The 20,131-nt window shown below is 41.0% G+C and overlaps 2 long non-coding RNA genes across 3 annotated transcripts; both read left to right on the top strand.

Moving 5' to 3' along the window:
• The first annotated feature begins 2,322 nt into the window (after positions 1 to 2,322).
• Positions 2,323 to 3,098, top strand: LOC306986091. The gene is made up of 3 exons (XR_013794906.1): positions 2,323 to 2,353; positions 2,509 to 2,612; positions 2,901 to 3,098. It is a non-coding gene; the product is annotated as an uncharacterized lncRNA (long non-coding RNA).
• Positions 3,099 to 3,411: 313 nt separating this feature from the next.
• Positions 3,412 to 4,289, top strand: LOC306985823. Of its 2 annotated transcripts, XR_013794869.1 has the most exons (4): positions 3,412 to 3,540; positions 3,640 to 3,803; positions 3,883 to 3,935; positions 4,157 to 4,289. It is a non-coding gene; the product is annotated as an uncharacterized lncRNA (long non-coding RNA). The 2 variants fall into 2 exon arrangements; XR_013794870.1 differs by lacking the exon at positions 3,412 to 3,540 and having other exon boundaries at positions 3,573 to 3,803.
• Positions 4,290 to 20,131: the final 15,842 nt, after the last annotated feature.

Below are 20,131 nucleotides of genomic sequence, written 5' to 3'. Positions count from 1 at the left end.
TTCTCTGCGGAAAACCAATCTTTTTCCAAGTTCAACCAAATCTCCGTCTAACTTGTGGGCGGAGTTACCATCACTGAATCAACCTAATTGGTCAATCTACATCTGCAGTGCGATTTCATCATTTCCATTGGGCAAGTTTTTCTGCAGTATGCCATATATTTCATTTAATATAATTTTAATTTTAATATTATTGCGTTTCATAAAATCAAAACAATTTATTTGATCATCTAAGGGATTTTTTATTTAGTTTTTTCACTATGGCTGTTAAACTGGGTCCTATTTTGGCCCTGGGTTACAGAAACATATGGAAAAGCTTCAGGCGCAAAGATAAATGTAGACAAGTCGGAAATAATGAGTATGAGGAGTGGAGATAGAAGGGTTGGATGTTCCGTTTAAAATAGCGAAAGATCATTTAAAGATATTAGGAGTGAGTATAGGAGTAAAAGCGAAAGAGGCTAGAGATGGCACATGGACTGGAGTTTTAAATAAAATCAAACAAGTACTACAGTTCTGGAGGCAAAGAGAATTAAAGGAGAACTCTGGGCAATTTTTAAGTTAATCTTGATCGTTATATCTTTGTGAGTTTTGTCTATAGAAAAAAAGCGAACCGGATTGGTGTTTGCAACACGGAGCTGCTACCGCTAATGCCCAGAGCTCACTCAGCTAACGGCAGTTATGGGGCATATTCATAAAGAGTGTTTCTGTGCCTCTTAACAGACACAAATTGCAATTAAAATGTCTGTCCAACATGAACAGGGTCCTTACATGACAACAAGATGTGTTTAGCAACTTAGCCATTGTTTAAATAGTGTTATCCCATACTCCCGTTGTAGCCGGGAAAAGGTAAATAGAAGTGTGTGCAGGTGGAGGAGTGTTGTGTGTGTGAAGAGTGTGAGGAGGAGCGTCGTGTGTGTGAAGAGTGATGATCGGAGTTGCTCACAAATGAAGAAGAAATGCTTCGTAACGTAACTATGGAGAATATAGAAGATTTTGAACACATGGAAGAGATGGTCGTCCTTATTTATTCGAACCCGAGTATACAGACGAAGAACTAAACTCACACTCTTCAGTCAACAATACCTTTTCCCGGCTACAACGGGAGTTCCCACGGGACTTCATCGCGAGACTAGGCCTATACGTTAACATAAACATTTCATATACACTTGAACACGTTTGTAGGTCTATATTGTCTCATTTATCATTGTAACCTTATTTAAGTTGATTTTCTTTACTGTATATTTATTTTTGGACTGATAGTGGTTAATAAAGTAAAATAATGGTATGAGAGAGTGTCAGTCATTGTGTTTCTATTGGTCAATGTTAGAGGATCTGTGTAACAGCTGAGGCTTAGCCTGACAGTTAGCCTGCCCTGGACCAGGCTAGTTTCCCAGCATAAGTTGCCAGGGTAACTGAGTATGAACTATTTTAAGTTTGCTTTATGAAACAGAATCCACCGACAATAAGTCTGACTAACCAAAATAAGCCTGGCTTGTATTCTAATCTTATTTTATGGAACAACCCTCTGAAGACATTGATTAGCTGGTTCAGATTGTGTTTCATTTTCTGAGAGTGTAAACCTGATGTTGAACCAACATCACATTGTAACATCATCAATGCCATTATCATTGATTATTTAATGAAATCTAAAAAAAAAAAAGATATTTGATATTGAGTCAAAAATGTACACCTTAACATTGATTTAACATTGTTTCGATGGTTGTTATCTAACCGGTACCTTTTGGCAGTCCATCTTGTTCCTGCTCACTGCCATTGGATGGTGAGAGGACAAGATGTCAAACCAATGGTCAACCTGCTCTAGGAACCTGCTCTCTAGCTCGGTTATCTGATAAGATGAGGTCATTGTTCCTGATTCACCATTTATCTCAGATCTCCATTTGTTGGATTGCTGAAGACATTCAGCAGGGACCATCTTCATCTTGTCAAAATGACTGGGCTGAAAAGGGTTGTAGCGTGGAATAACGGCCCTTGGGTGGCCCACTCCTGTTTGCCAGATATGGGCAACAACCAGGCCATAGCTATGCCACATGTCAGTCAAGAGCAAAGAAATAAACCAGAATTGACCTTATCTGAGCCACAAAATATGAGTAGGGTATAAACGGAGGTCGGAGCCAGCTGCAAGTGGGTAGCAGCAAGTGGGTGGAGCTTTACCCGCAAGTGGGCTGTACAAACTTCCAGAGGATTTTGATTGGTTTATTTAGTATCACCTGTGTTGTAGTAGCTATTGGTTTATGCTCCACAGTTGGTGGCGATAATGTGTAAGTTTTGTTGCGATCCATCAGAAAACAAAGAAGAAAACCGCTTTCACATGTCAGTGTGCCGTTGAGATGAAGGGGTAAGCTTGTTGTACAGCTTTTAGTTTTGTAAAAAAAAGCATTATAAATTCTGAAAAAGACCATTTCATAATGGCGTTTGTACACTGTTTTTAGTCTTGATGTATTACAAATAAGGGTAAAGTGTATCCAAATAAATTTCTGTCGTTTTTTTTAGAAGCACACAAATTACAAAATCTGTAACGTGCATGACAAGATCTTTTCTGCATTCCATTTCTACAATTTGCTCTCCAGATTATGGATTCTGAAGACCATAATAAGGTATTGTGGCAGTGTAATTGTTGTACGTTTTAGGACTGCATTGATTTTCAAATTGTAAATGTCTTAAACGTTTTGTAAATGGATTTGATATTAGAATACAACTCCTAACTTAATTGTACAATGCATGCAATTCTTTTAATACTTGTTTTCATTGTAGCTATGCTTTTTTTCTGCGTAATCCACAATGTAATTTAATTGAAACATTTGTTTTAATATAATTATTTTATAAAATATATTACTCATAACAATCAGTGAAATAAATGTGAAACGCATGTTATTGTGTTTTAGGTTCACTTATCAGTGAAAGATGTGCAGGTATGCCTCAAGTGCACAACATTTCACTGTCCACTTTGTCCTAAGGACAATAACAAATTTGATGAGAACTTCCAGGCAACAGGCCACCTTCAGTCCCATTTATCTTGGGTGGTAGTACATGGGTATAAGTTGACCAAAATATTATTGTTATATTCACTATGAATAGGAGATCGTATATCCAATCATTTTTGACAAAAGTTGAAATTTTGTTGTATTCATTGGTGAATAAGGTTTTATATATATATATATATATATATATAAATGGACCATTAATTAGATTTTTTTTTTGCATTTACAAAAGTCTTTACTGTAATTTGTGATCAATGTAATGCATCCTTGCATTCAATTAATTTTGATATTGTACTTGTTCTATTTCTTACTTAATTTGTTTTTGTTGCATGACAATCAAACTGTGGAAGACATGGGAGAAAGAGAAAACGAGCTTGTAGCTGGTATTGTCAGCTTTTTATATTTGTGCTGATATTTTTTTGTCAAAATAAAAATTATTGGATAATTGTATCACTTTTTTTTATTCTAATCCTCTTTCAGAAGAAGAAGAATGCTCTGCACTCCCTGAAACCTATGGGAAGGAAAAAAAACTGAACTTGCAAAAGTAAGAACTTTGATATGAAACAAAATACATACACTAATCTGGGTTTCAAATTATGTTACTATAATATTGGTCGGCTAATTTTAAATTACTTAATTTTAGCAGACCAAACCCCAGTCGTGCCCTCTGTTTTTACCAAGGTATGCATAATCAAGTTTAATGATGATTTAAAATGTGTATCATAGAACAACTTTAATCCACTTATATTTTTCTTTAAGAATGAGCTGTTAAAAGACGATGACCCTCCATCATGCTTCATCTTCAAGGTAGTTGGAGGAATAATGTTATATAATGTGCTTTTTAACATTTTTTAATGGCCTGTGCTAACTGTTGCTATCTTTTCAGTTATCAGGAGCGTTGCTGAAGAACATACTACTTGAAGTTCTTCTTCACACCTGGTACGTTTTGTGTAAATTGGTGATGAATAAACTAGTTGTTAGTCTAAAGGAAAACTAAAAATCAAATTTACTTATGTCATTCCTTGGAGTTTAAAAGTTCTGGACACCATTCACTTTCATGGCATGGACCTACAGAGCTGAGAAATTATTCTTAATGTTTGTAAATGTTCAATATCAACTATAAACCCTAGTTCTTGTTGTGCTTCTTGTGTATCCACCAGGTTATGCTGGGAAGGGAAAGCGAGGTGAGCTCCAGGGCATTTATTCAGAAACCTTCCACCCTGGATTTCGCAGTTTTCACTGCATGCAGATCAGTTCTAATGAGCTGATATAGTGTCCTTACAAATCAAAAAAGAGACTAAAAGTAATAAAATAAATAAAAACTTTTGCAATCAATTCTGAGTGACTTGTACATGATTTTATTCATTGAAAAAAAAATGTAACCATTCCATATATGTAATATATGTGTAACACGTTCACAAGAACATTAGTCTGCTATTTAAAAAAAAAAAATGCAGTAAAGATGGATGGTAACTTTTTTTTTTTTTATATTAGCCAAATGTTTTTCAAGTATTTACACATTCACTTCACTGAGTCCAATTGCATCACATTTTAATATGTTCATTTACTTGATACTGTAGAATATGTCGCTAATATTCAGAAATATGCTTGAATAAGGCCTACAGCCTGATGAATTTAAAACACCATCACTTTAAGTATAGTAAAACGTGTAAAGACTAGACTTCATCATTGACAGTGAGTGGTATTGGACACACACAATAATAACAAAGCAGTAAGAAATCAGACCATGATGAGGAACGTAATATTTGATCGTTTATTTTCATTACTGTCGCTACTTCCTGTCATACTCATTCACCGCCGTCCTCGGCAATGACAGCTTGGGGATTTCCGCATAAGCTCCTCCCACTTGCGGCGTAAACTCCTCCTACTTGCACATTTGTGAAATCCCTCCTACTTGCGGCATAAGCTCCTCCCACTTTGCGGCGTAAGCTCCTCCCACCTGCGGGTCTCCGGGCTGCAGCGATACATACATGCAAAATATGTGTATATTAAATATTGAGTAATCTCAGCCTTAATAAGCCTGTTAACAAGCAGAATCACTGAAGGAAAGAAGAGAATAGAAAAAGAGACGAGCAGAAACACAAGAACTACAACTGACTTCAGCCACAGTCTTAGATGAAATCAACTAAAGATAAAAGACACATTAAATCTCTAAAGATCTCATCAGAAGAGGATTAAAACACTCCATAAAAAACATTAAAACCTTCACTTATTACTAGTCAACTCAAGTCATCTTCATTTATACAGCGCTTTTAACAATGTAGATTGTTTCAAAGCTGCTTTACAGAGATAAACGTATAATTTAAGGTAACAGATTGTTTTGGCTTCATAGCGGTTCTTGAATAATGTTATTTTCCAGGTTAGTTTTGATTGATTCACTTCCGTCGAAAGGATAATTTGTTATTAAATTAGGGGCCGCTAAGACGACACCGTTCTCTCTACACAGACTTTAAACGCAAACCTGTGAGAAACCTGTAAAGTAATACTAACCAGAATTACTTTATTTCTTTCAGATGTCTACAGAAGTTGTTACTGAGAATTAACAGGGGTTTAACTCTAATCTGTTTCATTTGGATTCACCATAATGGTGATTAGTGTTTCCAATAGTTGGTCTCTTTACATTTTTGAATGTCCGTCCTTCGGATGAGACGTTAAACCGAGTTTAAACTGACTTTCTGTGGTCATTAAAAATCTTTCCCAAATTTGACCATTGGCCTCTGTCCATCATGGCCTCCTAATCATCCTCATATACTGGTTGGCTTCAACAGTAGCCGCGTTTCCATTACCGTTCAAATTGCACAAATTAAAATTGTTAATTGAAAATACACTCAATGGAAACACGTCAATTTCGCAAAAACTCCCGATTATCGGAAAAAGTTTTTACGCTCGCATGAGGTGGTTTTTCAGACGAAAAATAAAATAAAAAAAATAATCGAAAAATAAATATTTTGCAACAGTTTTTGCGCATTTACAGTCACCTGACTTAGAAGGCGTGTTCGTTCAAAATACGAGACAGTGTTGTTTATTAAATTCATAAAAGACAAAAGAATTACAGGAATACTGGATTCTAAACCTCAAAGAATTGCCACAATCAAGACCTCGAAGCAGAAATGAGGGAGAAACATTTTAACCCGTTTTTTAGTACAGTTTATGGCGACTCTACTGGGGCTTTGGATGATATGTGATTGGCTGTAGGGACTTCAAAAACACGAACCTGTGAAAACACTGACGGAGTGCACATGCATATTACGTGTTTAGCAGTAGTGGAATGTAACGAAGTACAAATACTTTGTTACGTTACTTAAGTACATTTTTCACATGAGGAGGCTTTTGCTTGCTAAGGCTTCAGCAGATGCCATTGGGAAACAGGCTTTGACCCCAGTAGGCTATATATGTTCCCTTCAAGGCTGAGTCACAGAACATCACTGGAACAGAACAATTCATCCACATAGAGCAATCTTGAACTAATATAAACTTTTACTTATGATTCATTTTCAAACTTTTAATATATAGCGACCAGTGGTGCTGTAAATACCTAAAGAGTTACATTTGCCAAGTAGGCATAAGTGTAAGTGGCTACATGTTGTGTGATAGAACTTCAAGACCTTAGGCATAGTTGTCGATAAAAATCTTATAAGGCAATCATGAGAACAGCAAAATTAAAATAAATAAGAAGAAGCAGTCAAAGTCTAGAACTCTTGATTAGTTTGATTGCATGATAACCCAATGGATGAATTCCAAAGCGTGTGCATATTTATTCTCTGAAAGGCAGGCCACATGAATAAACAAGGTTTGCAAAGTGGTGAAATGGATCACTGGGCCCTACAACCTTGGAGAGAACTTGCTGGGACCCGAGGGGTTTATATGCCTTGAGCGGATGAGAAAGTTTTTGCTTGCTAAGGCTTCAACAGATGCCATGGGGGAACAGGCTTTGAACCCAATAGGCGATATTTTTTCCCTTCAAGGCTGAGGCACAGAACATCACTGGAACAGAAAAATTCATCCACACAGAGCAAACCTGAACTAATATAAATTTCTACTTATTATTCATTTTCAAACTTTTATCATGTAGTGACCAGTTGTGCTGTAAATACCTAAAGAGTTACATTTTCCAAGTAGGCATAAGTGTAAGTGGCTACATGTGGTTTGATAGAACCTCAAGACCCTAGGCATAGTTGTCGATAAAAATCTCATAAGGCAATCATGAGAAAAGCAAAATGAAAATAAATAAGAAGAAGCCGTCAAAGTCTAGAACTCTTGATTAGTTTGATTGCATGATAACCCAATGGATGAATTCAAAAGCGTGTGCATATTTATTCTCTGAAAAGCAGGCTACATGAAAAAACAAGGTTTGCAAAGTGGTGAAATGGATCGCTGGGCCCTGCCACCTTGGAGAGAACTTGCTGGGACCCGAGGGGTTTATATGCCTTGAGCAGGTCAGGAGGCTCTTGCTAAGGCTTCAATAGATGCCATTGGGGAACAGGCTTTGACCCCAATAGGCGATATTTTTTTTCCTTCAAGGCTGAGTCACAGAACATCACTGGAACAGAAAAATCCATCCACACAGAGCAAACTTGAACTAATATAAACTTCTACTTTAGATTCATTTGGAGACCTTTATCATATAGTGACCAGTGGTGCTGTAAATACCTAAAGAGTTACATTTGCCAAGTAGGCATAAGTGTAAGTGGCTACATGTGGTTTGATAGAACCTCAAGACCCTAGGCATAGTTGTCAATAAAAATCTCATAAGGCAATCATGAGAAAAGCAAAATGAAAATAAATAAGAATAAGCCGTCAAAGTCTAGAACTCTTGATTAGTTTGACTGCATGATAACCCAATGGATGAATTCCAAAGCGTGTGCATATTTATTCTCTGAAAGGCAGGCTACATGAATAAACAAGGTTTGCAAAGTGGTGAAATGGATCGCTGGGCCCTACAACCTTGGAGAGAACTTGCTGGGACCCGAGGGATTTATATGCCTTGAGCAGGTCAGGAGGCTTTTGCTTGCTAAGGCTTCAGCAGATGCCATTGGGGAACAGGCTTTGAACCCAATAGGCGATATTTTTTCCCTTCAAGGCTGAGTCACAGAACATCACTGGAACAGAAAAATTCATCCACACAGAGCAAACCTGAACTAATATAAACTTCTACTTATGATTAAATTGGACACCTTTATCATATAGTGACCTGTGGCATTGTAAATACCTAAAGAGTTACATTTGCCAAGTAGGCATAAGTGTAAGTGGCTACATGTGGTTTGATAGAACCTCAAGACCCTACACTCTTAAAATTGATGTGTTAAAAATGAACACAAAATATGTGTAAAATGATTTGTAACACATTTTGTGTTACTACAGACACATATGATGTGTAAATATTGTGCTCAACTGTTTACACAATTACTGTGTTAAACACATTTAGTAGTATGTGTATATAAAAGGCACATATTCTGTTGCAAATACTCCACGGACGATGTCAACTTTAATGATTGGATTTATTTATCATGTTGCAAATGTGAATAAAGCATTTTAACTCGCTGGGGGAAAATAACTTTGGACTACGCGAACGATCTTGCTGCGCATGCACAGTGGCGTTCTTTTCCAACCGACACCTAACCAGTCTTCAGAAATGCGTCTGTCTGCCTCAGGTGAGTGAATATAATTAAACGTGTAAAATAATAATTTGTTCTCCACCTAGCATGAGAAAGAGTTGTGTTAATGGTCCAGAAAACATAATTTGTTTGTTTTAAACGTTTTTATGCTGTTTTCTTGTTACGTAGCCGAATTGGTTTTGTGTGTTAGCGTTACAGTTTTTTACAATCGTTATGACAGTTTTTTCAATACATTTAACAATTTTCCTAAACTCTTAACGCACCAACACACCTAAAACACACAATTGGCAAAACGGTTAATTTCATGCTCAAAATCACACATTGTAAACTAAACTCCAAAACTAATTTTCAAAATACAATAATAAACTAACACAATACACTATGTCTAACAAAACACTGCAAACATGTTTCAAAATCAAATAATTATTCAAAACACTAACACATGTTCTCTTCCAACAGGAACATTTAGTCAATCATAACACAATGACAAAAAACATCAGCTGAAATCTCCTCCTCTCCTCACGAAATTGCACTGGTTGCTGGTTGCCACTCGCATCAAATTCAAGTCACTGACGTTTGCCTACAGAACAACCACTGGCACTGCTCCCCTGTACCTGAACTCATTACTACAGACTTATGTGCCATCCAGAAACTTGCGCTCTGCAAGTGAGCGGTGTCTGGTGGTGCCATCTCAAAGAGGCACGAAATCTCTCTCTCGGACCTTTACCATGACTGTTCCCTGCTGGTGGAATGATCTGCCTAGCTCAGCCAGAGCTGCTGAGTCTGTAGCCATCTTTAAGAAACTGCTGAAGACGTATCTTTTTCGGCAGCACTTGAGCACTTGATCTAGTACTACTAACACTAACACTTTCTTATCTATAAAAAAATAAAAATAAAATTGCGTTGGATTGTACTGTGAAGGGTCATAGCACTTACATACTGTTGTCCTACTGCTAGTTTAATTGCTTCTATTGTTTCTCATTTGTAAGTCGCTTTGGATAAAATGAATACATGTAAATGTAATGTAAATGTAAATTACAGAAACTTCATTATGTTATGTGTCAGGTCTGCCCTTATACAATAGACAGTATACTGTATTGAATATAAATTTTTCTCTACATTTTTGTTTTGTTGGGTTTAGTAAATGCATGCATTACTTTTCTTTTGCTGCAGAAATTCAATACAAAAAATGAATGACCATCTCAGAGTAGCTTTATGTACAGTTTATGAAAAAAAAGACAGAGACATAATTCCTGCAGTAAAGACTTTATTTGCAAAAGGACATTACTGCAAGATATACCTCTCCCTTGTCCTGGTACTGGTCTTCCTCTCCCTCGTGCAGGCATTTCTTTCTTTCTTTCTTTCTTTCTTTCTTTCTTTCTTTCTTTCTTTCTTTCTTTCTTTCTTTCTTTCTTTCTTTCTTTCTTTCTGTCTTTCTTTCTCTCTTTGTGTTGCTCTATATTTTTCCTTTTCCACACAAGATCAGCCCAAAGAGTCCTCTTTTATAACATATAAAATACAGGGAATATATTTGTGTTTCAATTCACAATATGACCAGCTGTTCACTTTGACTTTAGCCTATATAAGTTATGTTTAGAACATGATGTTATCTGTTCTGACATACAGTGTGAAAGCATTTGTAAATTTGGCAGTAAAATTACATAGTTTTGGTCTTGGTTGAGCTTGTGTCTAAAAGAAGTTCAAGCATTTTAAATTTGTGTTAACTGTATGCATTTTGTGTCAAAGCAACAAGAAATGTGTTAATTGTATAGCCTACAAAGACGGATGTTGTGCTAACCGTGTTAAGAGTTTAGGCAACTTGTTAAATGTATTGAAAAAACTGTCATAGCGATTGTAAAAAACTGTAACTAACGTTACGTTAACTTAGCATCAAAAGGCAAGCGAGCTCTTACGCTTTGCAAAGCTGTTTAGGTATTTATTTATTGTGTATGACTGCTAATAATTGTTGTAAAATGACTTAAATGTTAATATACATGGCACCTTAAGTTTGAACTCCTAACAGTCATTTTACCAAAAACTATGCAGTGGTAAAAAGGACGTTGTGGTGATGAGTGTTGTGTGGTTTAAAAAAGCGCGCCACTTTGTGCTAACGTTACCTTGCTTGTCACTGCCTATTTAAAATGTATTGATAAAACGATACACTTAACGTTTACATTTTCTCATTATTAAATTATGACTCTTATATGATTACGGCTTTATAATATGGTGTTATTATATCTTTTATCTAGGTAATGGAAGAGGAGGGTCAAATCACATTTACTCTAACAATTTTACACAGAGTTCTCGCGACTGTCTTCATAGACGGGAAGGAAACATGGAGAAAACTATTCACAGTTGGAAGTGTTGGAGAACCTCTGGGGACCAAGGTGTTTTTGGGGCCCTTGGGATGTTTTGAAATGCCCTGACATTTGTGCTTTTTTCAGTTATTTATAAACATGTTAAAGGTGTAAATTCACTCTATATAGCACAAACGGGGCTACCATAATATGTGAGCAACATGTATGTACATGTTTGTATTTTTAAGAGAATAATGTTTATGTGTGGTTATTGAAAAAAATAAAAATGAAAGTTGCTGAAATAGACCACAAAACGCATACTAAATATGTGTTCCGGAGACTTTTGACTAATGGATGCTGTCGCTTCGAGTTCTGGCTTCAAAATGATGTGAACAACATCCTGCCTAATCGTTCACATAAAACAATACATTTATTTAAACTTTGTAAGACCGTTTTTTTGTAAGACCGAGGATTATGCATGGGTGTGGTGATGGCCCATCAATATTAATGAGATTCAGACCCAGGGTGTGACAGACACTCCCCCAATGACCCATCATGAGGTGTGACCGGGGATTTATATTTACCACCAGGAACACATTAGGGGTTTCTATTTACTTTAAGTTTATTCATTTAATGATGTAAAATAAAAACAAATTATTTTCAAAGGTGGTTTATCAATTTAATTGATAACAAAAGTTCCAGTTTTAAATGTTCACAAAAAAAACAAACAGAAAAGAGCAGAAAAACAAAATTCAATAACTGAAGTTCACAGAGCTGGTGATAAAATTCAAACCACCTCACTGCTCTACATTACTCTGGGTGCAATTATCTCTGTAACACTGTAAGCTTGAGTATCACCGCACACTTGTGTATAATAAACACAATATCCTCAAACACAGCACAAAAATACGACCGGTTTAAAATACAAAAAAATGAAAATAAAACAAAAATAAAAGTAACGCAACTATTACAAAACGTTACAATGCAATACGGCAGTGGGAATACTGTACAAAGAGAACAAAACAACATAAGTACATTTTACATATTACCCACTTACATATCATGTGTCACATTGTTAATGTGTTTTCTGTTGTTTATCATGGACTTTTAGTTTGTTTTCCATCTTCAGTGTTTTCATCATCTCTGTCGTCATTTTCATTAGTTCATTTTCGTCACCTGTTTAGTTAATTAGCCTTGTTAATCATCATCATCATCACCTGTCGTCACTCGTTGTCATCTGTGTATTTAAGTTCCTGTCTCTCACCCTTCAGTTGTCGGTCAATGCTTATGCTAATGCTTGTTTCTGTTTACGTTACGTTGTATGGAGAGTGTTACCCTTGCCTGTACCAGTTTTGTTTAAGTTTTATTATAGTAAAAGTTTGAATTGGAGCTTTGTGCCTTTGCCTTTGTCTTCATCCGCACCATACCCGTGACAGATTGACCGACCAAAAACGCTATGGAGGCATTTCTGTTCAATCAGAATGGGAGTTCATTGGAGGAGTTGGTGGAAGTTTACCTTCATCTTCATCAGGATGTTTACTGGGAGGAGGAGTTTTTGAAGCAACGGTTCTGGAGAGGACTTGATGATCCTCTAGCCCAGATATTGCTGCTCAGGGACTTAGATAGACCTTTTATTGAGCTTATGGACAGAGCTCTTTGGGTGTGTGGTTCCTCACTCACTGTGGGAGACATCCAGCCAGATCTTCGCGTCCAGCCAGATCTTCGCGTCCAGCCAGATCTTGAGCCCGCTGACCCTGCGCCAGAGCCCTCGTCGCTGCCCAGCACAGAGCCCTCATCGCTGCCCAGCACAGAGCCCTCATCGCTGCCCAGCACAGAGCCCTCATCGCTGCCCAGCACAGAGCCCTCATCGCTGCCCAGCACAGAGCCCTCATCGCTGCCCAGCACAGAGCCCTCATCGCTGCCCAGCACAGAGCCCTCATCGCTGCCCAGCACAGAGCCCTCATCGCTGCCCAGCACAGAGCCCTCATCGCTGCCCAGCACAGAGCTTCCTGCACCGCTGGTCCCGTCCAGCCCAGAGCTTCCTGCACCGCTGGTTCCGTCCAGTCCAGAGCTTCCTGTACCGCTGGTCCCGTCCAGCCCAGAGCTTCCTGCACCGCTGGTCCCGTCCAGCCCAGAGCTTCCTGCACCGCTGGTCCCGTCCAGCCCTGAGCTTCCTGCACCGCTGGTCCCGTCCAGCCCAGAGCTTCCTGCACCGCTGGTCCCGTCCAGCCCAGAGCTTCCTGCACCGCTGGTCCCGTCCAGCCCAGAGCTTCCTGCACCGCTGGTTCCGTCCAGCCCAGAGCTTCCTGTACCGCTGGTCCCGTCCAGCCCAGAGCTTCCTGCACCGCTGGTCCCGTCCAGCCCAGAGCTTCCTGCACCGCTGGTCCCGTCCAGCCCAGAGCTTCCTGCACCGCTGGTCCCGTCCAGCCCTGAGCTTCCTGCACCGCTGGTCCCGTCCAGCCCAGAGCTTCCTGCACCGCTGGTCCCGTCCAGCCCAGAGCTTCCTGCACCGCTGGTCCCGTCCAGCCCAGAGCTTCCTGCACCGCTGGTTCCGTCCAGCCCAGAGCTTCCTGCACCGCTGGTCCCGTCCAGCCCAGAGCTTCCTGCACCGCTGGTTCCGTCCAGTCCAGAGCTTCCTGCACCGCTGGTCCCGTCCAGCCCAGAGCTTCCTGCACCGCTGGTCCCGTCCAGCCCAGAGCTTCCTGCACCGCTGGTCCCGTCCAGCCCTGAGCTTCCTGCACCGCTGGTCCCGTCCAGCCCAGAGCTTCCTGCACCGCTGGTCCCGTCCAGCCCAGAGCTTCCTGCACCGCTGGTCCCGTCCAGCCCAGAGCTTCCTGCACCGCTGGTCCCGTCCAGCCCAGAGCTTCCTGCACCGCTGGTCCCGTCCAGCCCAGAGCTTCCTGCACCGCTGGTCCCGTCCAGCCCAGAGCTTCCTGCACCGCTGGTCCCGTCCAGTCCAGGGCCTTCGCCACTGGTCCCGTTCAGCCCAGAGCCTTCGCCGCTGGTCCCGTCCAGCCCAGGACCGCCTTCGCCGCTGGCCCCGGTCAGCTCAGAGTCCTCTTCGCCGCGGGTCCAGTCCAGTGCTGACCTCCCCAAGAAAATTTTGGGGGGGGGCAATAAGTCCTCTGAGGGGATCGTGGAGGCCCTGCCGACACGGTCGCCATGGCCGCCCGAAGGGTCCTCACCGCCATGGCCGCCCGAAGGGTCCTCACCGCCATGGCCGCCCGAAGGGTCCTCACCGCCATGGCCGCCCGAAGGGTCCTCACCGCCATGGCCGCCCGAAGGGTCCTCACCGCCATGGCCGCCCGAAGGGTCCTCACCGCCATGGCCGCCCGAAGGGTCCTCACCGCCATGGCCGCCCGAAGGGTCCTCACCGCCATGGCCGCCCGAAGGGTCCTCACCGCCATGGCCGCCCGAAGGGTCCTCACCGCCATGGCCGCCCGAAGGGTCCTCACCGCCATGGCCGCCCGAAGGGTCCTCACCGCCATGGCCGCCCGAAGGGTCCTCACCGCCATGGCCGCCCGAAGGGTCCTCACCACCATGGCCGCCCGAAGGGTCGTCTCCGCCGTGGCCGCTCGAAGGGTCCTCACCGCCATGGCCGCCCGAAGGGTCCTCACCGCCATGGCCGCCCGAAGGGTCGTCTCCGCCGTGGCCGCTCGAAGGGTCCTCACCGCCGTGGCCGCCCGAAGGGTCCTCACCACCGTGGCCGCCCGAAGGGTCGTCTCCGCCGTGGCCGCTCGAAGGGTCCTCACCACCATGGACGCCTGAGGGTCCGTCTGCTCCGCCATGGCCACGCCCTCATCCTGCTCCGCCCTGGCCACCTGCACGTCCTGCTCCGCCCTGGAGGCTTCCTGCTCCAGATCGGCCACCTGTTCATCAGCCTCCAGGGCGCCCACCCTCCCACCCCTTTGGATGTTTTACGGCGCGAGGACGCGCCTGGGGGGAGGGGGGGGTTCTGTCACATTGTTAATGTGTTTTCTGTTGTTTATCATGGACTTTTAGTTTGTTTTCCATCTTCAGTGTTTTCATCATCTCTGTCGTCATTTTCATTAGTTCATTTTCGTCACCTGTTTAGTTAATTAGCCTTGTTAATCATCATCATCATCACCTGTCGTCACTCGTTGTCATCTGTGTATTTAAGTTCCTGTCTCTCACCCTTCAGTTGTCGGTCAATGCTTATGCTAATGCTTGTTTCTGTTTACGTTACGTTGTATGGAGAGTGTTACCCTTGCCTGTACCAGTTTTGTTTAAGTTTTATTATAGTAAAAGTTTGAATTGGAGCTTTGTGCCTTTGCCTTTGTCTTCATCCGCACCATACCCGTGACATCATGAGAGAGAAAATAACACTCACATAACAATCAGCTCCAACAGGGGCGTTGCTAGGGTCTTGATACTTTGGGGGCTTAGCCCAGTCCCCACCACCCACCCACCCCCGCTTTTGGTAACTCTTCTACTCATAGCATAGGCACATAATAATAAGCAATAATAATGATATAAATGGGGGGTCTGGGGGACCTCCCCCAGGAAACATTGGGCATTAAACACTTCATTTCCTGCATTCAGGTGCATTTTTTGTTGCATTTTAAATGATAGGTAAAAATATAGAATGCTTTATTTGTAGAACTGTAACAGCTATTCACAGAAACACAAATAAATAATACATGAATATTAAATAATATTTTAAAAAATGAATATAAAACTATTCAAATAATAATATTTAATATAATCTAGAATAGGCTATATATGGAATAAATAGCATTCAATACAAAATGAGTAGCCTATCTCTCATATATTAAAATCGAGTTTTTATGTGAAAGATTTGCTTTGTTGTGCATAGAACCACACCAGGCATTACAAAATAATTTATTGAGGCCAAACATAATATAACATTATAAACTGTGTCACTTCGCCACATGACAGCAGCAAGCAGGCTCCTGATTGGTTAACGCGGCGCGAATTGACGCAGAAGTTCAGATTTCTCAACTCGAGCGGCAGACGCGAATTCGCGTCAAACGCATGAATGAACAAATAGCACTAACTAAATCATTCGCGCTTAACGAGCCAGACGCTCAATTCGCGCGAACTTGACGCGCATGAGGCGTATTCGCGTCTGCCGCGCTCTACGCCTCATTCGCGCCGCAGGATTTTTTTACGCGCGTACGCGTCTTTGCATTGACTTAATCACTCGCGCCTGAAGTGCTATTCGCGTCCGGTGTGAATGCACCATAGTCATCTGACTTGAAGTTCAATGATAGGATGAATGAAGCAATGAATGAGTTGTTGTTAATTCTCCATTTTCAGTGTATGTTTAATAAAAAAAAAAAACGGAGGCAAAACAGCGATTAAAAGCCGTTTAGCTCGCGAGATGAGAAAAATGACATCGGTTCCAGACAGAAAAGTTGATGTTAGGATTTAACCTGAAATAAGATAGGATGAAGCAAGATAGGATTCCTAAAGTTATTTAGTATTTGCTTCGGCAATACCAATTGGGGAAAATCCTATCTTAGACTCTTCCGTTCTATCCATCTGAGGGGAATAACGTTACGTTAATCCTATCTTAGACTCTTCCGTTCTATCCATCTGAGGGGAATAACGTTACGTTAATTTACACATCGTGTTTCAATCGCCAAATCAGTTGTATAGGCTACTTCATCTACATTCTTCACGAGAAACGGACTATGGCTCACAAAATGGATTAGCTATAGGCGAAATAGTAAGGTCCCACGTACTTTATACATGTTCTGCATTAATACCACAGTGAGTACAGGGCTAGGTAAGTTAGCCCAGGGTTTGCTAAAGAGCCTTCACCGACCTGAGCTTAATGATGAGGGAATGGCGTGTTATTATAGAGGATGATTTTGCAATTAAAACTGCCTTGATTAATGCTTGATTTGCTTTGTAGTGATGTAACCTAAATAGTAATAATGCTTTTGCTAAGATAGATATATGTAACCCTATTAGTTATGATGAAAATATGTACTGTGTGATTTTACTATTATTAAGAGAATTACTTACTTGCATGAAATGTATGTGTTAACTGATTTAGAGTAGAAAGTACTTATGTATTAGAAATAGTTTTATGATAAATGAAAATGTACTAGATGAAGTATATATTGCAGACGACTAAGAGAAGAAAGCAGAGGAAAAGAAATCGGAGGCGACGTAGGAGGATCCTGCGTAAGCAGCTAAGAGCCATGACCAGGAACTTGGCAGACCTCCAATTGATGACGTCAGGAGAGGTCCTGGAACCTGCATTCCGACGTCTGCATATAAAAGACTGAGAGAGAGACTGAAGACTTTGGATTCTGAATAGCGCAGTTTCCCTCGACGACTGAATAACCAGCTGATTGTTGAAACTTATTATTATTGTAACCTAACTTTAACTTTGATATAACGCTTGTTAACTTTAATAAAACTTATATTATATTATTGGCAAGTTATTGTCTGAATAATTATTTGAGGACCTTAAGCGTGAACTGACCACAGGGAAGTCTGCTGAACTAATTGTAAGTATTTTGAATGCTTATATTATTGTCCAGACTCGACTTTCCTTACCTACCTGAGAATAAAGGATAAATAGGTAAAAGGTGTAAAGGATATTTGAGTCACCATAAAACAGGCGCCAGTATAACTCTTGCCTCTCATCCGCTTCGTATCGTTCATCATGACTCCTTATTTTACTTTTTAAAAAGTGTCTAATGTGTAATGTCCATAATAGCTACCACCAGAAGCCACAAACAACAATGACAGTCAAGCACTAAAGATGTAAGTTAACCGATGGCTCTTTCAGGCTCTCTCTGTGCGCACTCTAACGTTAAATACAAGCATGCTGTAACCATAGTAACTTTGATCTGCTTGAACACATTTTAATCGTCTTTAATACATGATTGATTCCGAAGGATAGATTAAAAGACCCGTTCATTTTTTTAAATAGGCCTAAATACAAAATAAATAAAAAAAATAAAAAAAATCAATCAATAAATAATTTTTTTGAGATCCGGGGCTATAAAAAAAACATGTCTAACGGCCCATGTCTAACGACGCGCCTGAGCTCCAACACACCACCACATTCACTTCACGAGGCTGAAATCCCCAACATTATGTGGCACACTGTGTAAATAATCACATCCAATTATAATCACAAGAAAAGCAAACATTTGAAAAAAATGAAGTGTATAACCTTTGGCATAACGCCAAATAATCAGGCCTACACCGCATGGTGTGACGTCATATCATCGCGGACATTACACACAACATAACTTTCCAAATATGACAGTTCTCCGAATTACTGCAACAAAATATGCATCCACAAATGGTATTAAACTAAAATATATTCACAAAACATTGTATTTACCTATGGATGACTTCAAATCATAGAATTTCACGAGAGTGCGCATCTCTCTTGCACTGCCCGATGCACGTCTCACCAAATGACTGACTCGAGAGCGCACGCGCATTGTATCGGGCGCAACACACATAGTGCCACCTGTTGATGACTCCAGGGAAGTACATGTAATCTCTGTTTTTTCATCTTTATAATTAAAGTGTAAATGACAATGAAATAAAATAAAAGATTTTAACATGCAAGGAAAAAAACAAACTTTAAGGGTATTTACCACCCGGTTACAATGAGGCAAGCCTAAACAAAGAGATTCAAAGGTTTTGTTTTTCAATCTGTTTTATTGTAATTCCTCTATGTGGAGGAACTAAATAGATTCATCAAGAGAGCTAGTAAATTCAATTTAAGAGGAACTGAAGTCTTTCAGAAACCCGAGTTTAGAACAAAATTAAAGGAAAGATGTGTCTCAATACAAGGTGTCAGTCTGTGGAAAAATCTAAATAGTGAAATTAAAACTTCAACATCGTTTTTTGTTTTTAAGAAGAGTGTAAAAGCATTACTAATAGAAAAATATAATGCATCAATTTAGCAGGAAATGTGATATTTGATTTATGTCTTTGTATATGTGTTGCAAAGTAGATGTGTGTTGTAAGCGCACCTCTTTGGAATTGTAATTTAACTTATGTCACGGGGTGACAAATAACCCCCGGAACTAATCCCATCAGAGAAGTGTTCCCGCCGGGACACTTTTAGTGTAACACTGTCCCCGGGCTTGTGTGTGTGTCTGTCGTCATGACAACTAAATGGCAGATTGGCAACAGGTGCGGGGACTTCACTTTGAGTGCCTGATTGAGGTGGCGCCAGTGTTTGGAGAGGATAAAACACAAGAGAAAGAGAAGGCTGTGTGTTCTCCCTCCGCGTTGTGTGGTTGTTTCTTTGTCTTCCCCCGGCGATCTGGTGTGGTTCTCTCCTGTTGGGAAATGTTTGTGAAGTGTTGCAGCTGAAGGACCATCGTGAAAGAAGCGGAGTGTTGCTTGTGGGATCCGAGGGCAGTTTTGAAGAGTGGAATTCGTCGTCTGGACTGGGAAAGAGTGAGATGAGTGATTGACAAATTGAATCTCATAAACGCATGTTTTCTACACTAAATTGGATACTGGTTTGAAGTGCTTGGATCACGTTGTATACATCGCACTGAGTGAAATAGACTGATCCCTTGTCGATCTCTAGCCTCCCCCTCGGCCATTGAAACCAGCGAAGTGAAGCCGCTTGTAGTGGTGAGGAAATTATTCACCGCATCTGTCCCAACTCTGACTATCATCGGCTCTTCAGATCGAGACCTCTGGGTGAGTGTTGGCCTTACTTTGCACTTGAAGAGTGGATTTGTAGTGCTGAAATTGACGTTTCCCATCACGTTGCATGTTTGGAATTGGACTGTCGTGTGTGTGTGGAAGATTTACCTTTTATCGCCGTGCACTCCCCATGTGTTATGCTGGTCTACCGTCCATCATAAGAGTCTAGCAAGATCGATTGCAGTCACCTGTTGGATGTCAGAAGGAAAAGCCCCCGTGTGCACACTACACGTGAGAACTGGTTACCTCTGCTTGAAGTTTGTATGCTGTCTGTCCCAGTGAAAGCCCGGCTCAGCTTGTGACTCTGTCCCCTGCAACACACGTGAGAACTGTTTACCTCTGCTTGAAGTTTATGCTGTCTGTCCCAGTGAGAGCCCTGCTCAGCTTATGACTTTGTCTCCTGCCACCCCTGTGAGAGCTGTTCACCCCTATTCGAAGTGTTGATTCCGTCTGTTCCAGTGAACGTCGCTCAGCTTGTGACTCTGTCCCCTGCGACACACGTGAGAACTGTTTA

This window comes from Phoxinus phoxinus, assembly GCF_949152265.1.
Source record: "Phoxinus phoxinus genome assembly, chromosome: 18".
NCBI classification, from domain to species: Eukaryota; Metazoa; Chordata; class Actinopteri; order Cypriniformes; family Leuciscidae; genus Phoxinus; species Phoxinus phoxinus.
This window is presented reverse-complemented; position numbering and strand designations above follow the sequence as displayed.